Raw genomic sequence first — 6,772 nt, 5'->3', positions numbered from 1 at the left:
AAAGCAGAGCTTACACTCTCCAGATGTGCAGATTCAGGGTGTGCCGGCGAGAGTGCTCTGGCTGCTCTCAGCTGTCAAGATAGCGCTCGGAAGAGGAGAGGAGGAAATTCCTCGGGCAGCCCCAGTCCCAGCCACACAGCTTCACTGGTCCAAAGGGGTCATTGCAAATCCACAGCCCCAGGATCAGTGCAGGAAGCAATGATTGGAAACAAACATAGCACGCAGACAGTGTTTATTCAACGCGGGACGCTGCTCTTGATAGCGTAGTTCATGCATGATATTCTGGTGCAACTCTTTTCTAAATGATCCGAAGTTTTCCTGCACTACATATATATTCTTTGTTAGCCTTGTTCTTTTGCTCTTCCTTAGGAAAGCCTGAGGACTCTGTGCAAAGCCCTCCTTCCAAGGCTCGCTTGCATCCCACTTGCATTTCAGCCCACAGCTGAATCTCCACTGTGCCTTCTGCACACTCAAAAGGGATGTTTGCTCCGTTTATTTTCAGCTTATTGCTTCTCCCTTACGTGACTTGCAGTCCAGAAGTGCTAGCAACAACCTACTTCATTGTTTCTGCACAAAGATCCTGAATCTACAGACTCAAAGCAGCCTCCCAGCACTGTCAGCTCACCTCCTCGGCCAGCTCACTTGCAGAGCCTGCACTAAGCTGGGCATCTAAAAACCATTACTCAGGCCTCCAAAAGTCATGAAACTTTCCTGAAAGTAAGTGCTAGCTCTTTACATTCTCCCCTCTTGGTTTCTGGCTTTTTATGTCAGTGTTGTGTAGGACATTTAGTCTAGCTCTGAACATATGTGCTCCTTCAACCATTTGTTTACATGGGTAGTCCATATTCATATGAACACTCCTGTTTAACAAAGTCATACTAGTCCTTATCAGGAAGTTTTACAAATTAGGTCCTAAATATGTGTGGGATGATCAAATCCATTTTGACTATAAAAAGTTATTCACTTTTTTTTTTTTTCTGCAGAGAATTTCCAGTAAGCATGTCCTTGCAAGTAATTCAATGGAAAAATTGAAGCCAATAAAGCCCTCACATTTTTACAGGTACACTTTCTAGAGATATTGAGAAGGGAAAAAAAATAGCTATGGGTTTGTGCATTTACGTGATTGCAGCACCACTCAAAGATGTGTTTGAATATGCCAGGATATCAGGTTGACTATTACAAAACTCAGTAGATTATTCATTTCTGCACCTGTTTCTATAGCAAACACTTTCTCTCTTGAATCAGCACTCAGTTATCCACCTGGCTGATGAACACTATGTGTCATGAAAGATTTGGCACGGAAGAGGAATTGCACATGAAAGCTTTGGCTTTGGTATCATTCAGACCCTGCCACTCCCTGTTTGCTCTTAACTTGAATGACCAAAAGAGAGAATGTGACTCAGGCCCTGGGTGGATATTTCTGCCTATCAAAAATAACATCTTAGTCTATATAAAGTGTGGCCCATAAATGCATACACAAAGGAAAAAGAAGGAGGAGGAAAGAAAGAAGTTGTTAAATTATCAGAATATCCTGCACTCATGTAACCCCATCTGGAAAACCACATCTGGTTCTGTTCTCCACAACTCAAGAAGTGGGCAGACCGAAGAAAATTCTGAAAAGAACTATGAGAATGATTAAAGACCTAAATAATACGCTTCACAGTGGAAGAACTCAGTCCTTCTAGCCTGGCAGAAGGAGATGATGACTGTCTGTAGTCTCTATTGCTCAGAAGTATAAGTGCACACACACAGACAAAGCTATAATGAGATCCAGCGGTTAAGAGCTGAATCTAGACAAATTCAAGCTGTAAAACAAGGCACACATTTTTAACAGTAAGGGTAATTAACCATCACAGCAACCCAGTGAGGTGCTATGGCAAATTCTCCTTCTTTGGAATTTTTTTAATCAAAATCAGATGGTTTTTTTTCTTTCTTTTTTTTTTTTTTTTTAAAAAAAAATGACTTTCTATTTCAAGCAGGAAGAAGCCTGACGCTGTGTCAAACAGGAAGGAGGGCTAGAGCATCACAGTAGCCCATCTGGCGTCATGAACCACAATTTGGAATTATTCTTTTGTAATGAACAAGATTCTCTGGGAAGAAGCAGGAGGAAGATTTGCCATTGGAATCAGAAGTTATGTTGTTGGAAGACTGACAGTGAAAAGGTGAAGCAAAGCACTATTTATAGGCAGAGATGCTATCTTTCATTCAATCCACTGATACAGTTTGATCAGCTTTCACTAGCTTGCCTGGAGTTTCTTCCAGCTATATGCATTCACCTAATAAAATATTTTATCTCCTGACAAACCCAGCTTCACTTACCATGGAAAATGATTGAAGGTCTTGTCACAAGATTGTCAGTATGAAATTCAAAGGGAGAGAGAAGCAGATTTACAATGAAGATGAGAAGCAGCTGTAAGACATGGAAAGGACAAGATGGATAAATCTGTGTTTATGCGAAGAATCCAGGGGCATATTTATATACCTACTGATTAGGTACACAGTCAAAAGCCAGAAATTCTTGGTTTCTTCATTGCAAAGGTGCTGAGCTCCTGAGCATGCATGGAATTTGGCACAGAAGTTTAGAAAAGGGATAATGGCTAAATTGCTTCATCTTCCTTTCAGTCAGGGACATCCACCTCATTTATGGAAAATGAGCTCTAACCTTTGAAGACATTGTGCCCCTCTTCTTTCCCTCACGTGCATTTTACACAGGCGGCCTGGCAAATCATCTAGAACATCTGCTCCCCCTCTCGGTCAAGGAATTGAAATCCGACATATCCTTAGGCGCAGTGGTTTCAAACTATCTGGGCATGGCAAAGTGTTAGCTGCATGCACAGCAACGGGATAAATAATTTACAGAAAGACAACTATGTATGGCTACGTATAATATAAAGCACATCCTATTTTTTCGAGGCAGCCCTTTCCCACACCTGCATTATATTGTGTGAAACTCTCAACCCTTCAGAACCAAGAGTATCACAGCTTAAAATTACTGCTGTAGTAAGAGCCATCACTAACAAGCTTAATTTTGCAGGAATGTTCAATTGCAGGACCAGGGTACCTTGAGCTGCCTTCTGGCCCCTAAAGAGACCTGAGATGGAGCAGGAAAACTGAGTGTTGAGCACCCAGAGTGCTCTAAGCTTGTTTCTGATGCCAGTAATCCTGCAAGTCCCTCATAGAAGCAGTTTTACTGTGTCAGACAGTCAAGTGAGCGTGAAAACCCAATCGACTGACAGACAGTGAAGATTATGTACCAGGAGGATTATAATGAAATACCTAGTTATTAAGTGCACTGCAGCATTCTGAATCGCTTACAGTTATGGTATAAAATACATGCTCCTTATGTGGAGAGCCTGACTGCTAAAATACAGTAATAGAGGATAAAAAATAAGACAGCTGAAAAGAAATAGGTCTTCTTCTTGAAACAGAGTAAGCAGTTTTATGTGGATCAAAGACGTGCACAAATATGTTAAAAGCATAATATTTAAAATCAGTCCATTGTTATGAAAGTTTATTTCTAGAAGCTACCCTACTGACAGAACAGGATGATATATATATATACACATATATATATTTATATATACATATATATAAGGATCAGTACTTGAGGGAGTTAAAGGTTTGGGCTCTCAATAGCCAATCAGTTAAGCAATAAGGAGGGATATAAACAAGTTATCCTCTGACTAGAGGAAAGCCTGATTTCACAAAAAATACTCAAAATAAACAAAAATGCGTACAAAAAGCATAATGACATGAGCTTCAGTTTCTTGGTATTCTAAATAAAATGCTAGCAAATGTCATGCTCATTCAAAGCTTAACGCACGCTTCTTCACCATACATGCAAAATGTATCTCATTTCCAGTTGGTTGGTTTCCAAATAGCGTTAATAGCAAAAATACAGAATGGTTTTAAGAATCTTTCCAAATGTCAGAAATAATTACTTCTGAAGTATGCCTCAATCACTACGTTCAAGTAAAATATCTAAATAAAAATCTTATTTAGAACCACATGTATTCAACATTAACGTGTTTCCAGATCTGTAAGCTCGTGGCAAGATATTTTTCCTGGATTCCACTACAAAGTTATATTTTTACAACATACCTCATATTTGTAGATAAAGATTAATCACAGGAAAACAGAATAAAGTAACTAATATATCAGAAAATGTTTGCAACGTACATGTCTCACCACACAAAAAGCCCCAGCCATATAATCATTAGGAGAATGATGCACATTTATACATGCATGCAGGACAAGGATCACACTGACGAAGGCAGTGTGGTTATAATTATGTTATCAGGAGAGTCTTTGCAAATATACCAAAATTAAAAGACAGAAGTTATCAATCTATTCTGGTTTAACTTTAGGATAACATTTTACATATTACACTTCTATTTATATACCCACTTACATGGTAGGTCAACAGAAAGTATTGCAGTGATCTTGTGTAAATAACTCACTCCAGATAACGTACTGCGAATCTCCTAATAGAAACTCCTGAGTTGCACTATAGAGTACAAAGGACACATCTATAAGTACAAGGATGTCAGGAGTGGCCACCTGAAAACAAAGGATCTACAAGCCAGAGCTCGCTCGAACATACAGGCTAAATGCTTTGAAGGCCTGCAGCAATGCCAGGAATGGCGCGCCGTGGGCCTACAGGGCAGCCAGTATGTCCTGTTTGTGCCAGTACTCAATTTTTAAACGCACCCTACCAAATTACACACCGTAACTCATTTCAAGCAGGATCAGAGGCAAGACCCAGGCAAGGAGGAGGAGGCTGGTTGTGGATGGTCACATCGCCAGCTTTGGGTGGCATTAATTTCTGCGTGTTGATATCATCCAAAGAAAGGGTCATGCAAATTGCTATTAGTGTTTCATCGCCTAGCAACAGCAGAGCAGAGAAACCAAAGTATTGCCAGACTGTAGTTACAGCAAGCTCTCACAAGGCAAAATATTGCAAATATATAATGAGTCTGCAGAGTAAGAGGACAAAATAGAGTAATACTGCTCTTTTTAACAGGAAATTCAAAACAAAAATTCTGAAAAATCCAAATGTCTTAATTTCCCTGAGATACAGGAAGGCTTGGGGCTCAGAAATGTTGACCCTCCAGCAGTTTTCCACAGGTCACCCTGGAGTCTTGTCTTCTCTGTTCTTGCTACCTATGCTAACTGCATTAAAGCTGAGAGGGGCCTGCTTCTCTGCTTTACAGTCAGCCCCACTGCTTGCATGGCAGATGCATATTCCTACAAATAGAAACTGCAGGCGAGATGGATGGCTCAGGGAGGAATAAGCTTCATTTCCCAGATCACAATTATTGAATAAACCCGTCCAGTTCCGTACACATCAACCACCCAGGAATATCACTAGACTACCCAGGGCCCACACTGGTCAGCAGCTAGCAGACACCACTTCTCATCAGGACCTACCTGATGGTGCTGGGATGCTACTCACGTGTTGGTAGGTCATTCTCAGAAGAGTCTGAATGGCTTGGAGGACAAAATCCTACCTTCAAAAGCATTTGAACCTACCCAGGTGGGTGGCACTGGGACATCTGACAAGGGTCCTTCTCCCAGATGTCTGTCTCGCCTCCCACAAGAAACAGCGTGTCTCATGGCCATCTGGTTCCTGTGGACTTTTGTGGGATGCAGTCTTCTAAATACTTTTGTAGCTTCAGGAAACACTTTTGCATTTACTTCTTTTTAAAGAGAGCTTTGGGCCTTCCTTCAAAAGTAGAATTCGCCATCTCTGTAAATAACAAGTGCAGCTGAAGGATATACTGCCTGAAAATTTAATATGCCACCACTCAGGCCTGGGATGGCTACCTCTACCTATCTCCACGAAGTAACCAAAGATTACTTTACATTCACAGAAGGATGTCAAGAGTACTCTTGAACTAATCTAGGAGCTTCAGCAACCAAACAAACACCTCTCTAACTAGAACCTTCTGGTTGTCTCAGCAAAGTACATCAGCTGTGTTTCCATCCCAGCCATGGTGGCAGAACACTAGTTGTGCTATACGGCACCCTGTCAGGAAGTTATACTGACACAAACAATACAGCTTTTCTGCAGAAAAATAAAGGGCTCCCATCTGCAGACCTGACTGATTAGCACCCTGTATGATAACTTCACATGCTCACAATGGGATTTGTGTGTTTAAGTTAAAACAGCCTACATATGTTTTGTGGGAGGCTATGCAATTAGCTGAAAAAATCACCTCACCAGTGGATTGTTATTTTGATAGACTTAATTTCAGTTAATGGGTTCAGCAGCTGTTTCTAGACTCTACCCAGTGAAATGTAAATACATCTCCTAACATATTAAGGAGAGTCAAACACACAGCAGTATGTACTGCAGTTTCCTATTTTCTTGTTTCGCAGTGGAACACGTATAGACCTTTACATCTCTTCATAAATGCCAACCCCTCTGAGACTGTCCAAGTGAGTAATGAATTCACCCTAGAGGAACCATCAATTACATCTTACAGAAGGGTGCAAGGGCCAAGGGGCTGAGCAGTAGCACAAGGACTCTGCAGCATGGCTACAGAAAAGATGCCAGAACTGCCACAGTACCCTGCCTCCCCATCTCTGTTACATACAATGCAGACTGTTATATCAGCCATTTCTTTGTAGGACTTGATTTTTTCAGAGTAGCAAGGCAAACCACACACCCATCATATAACTTGTGTTCTCCCTTTAAGTAGGGAAAAGAGTCACACGTGCAGAGTAACATTTATTTTGGCAAGGTCCATTTTGATAATTATGTATATTT

At 40.9% G+C, this 6,772-nt stretch overlaps 1 long non-coding RNA gene across 1 annotated transcript; it reads left to right on the top strand.

The window, feature by feature from the left end:
* Positions 1–502: 502 nt before the first annotated feature.
* LOC310901674 lies at positions 503–4,322 on the top strand. Its single transcript, XR_014586010.1, has 3 exons — positions 503–717; positions 984–1,060; positions 1,977–4,322. It is a non-coding gene; the product is annotated as an uncharacterized lncRNA (long non-coding RNA).
* The last annotated feature ends 2,450 nt before the right edge of the window (positions 4,323–6,772 follow it).

This window comes from Anser anser (genome assembly GCF_964211835.1).
Source record: "Anser anser genome assembly, chromosome: 1".
NCBI lineage: Eukaryota > Metazoa > Chordata > Aves > Anseriformes > Anatidae > Anser > Anser anser.
This window is presented reverse-complemented; position numbering and strand designations above follow the sequence as displayed.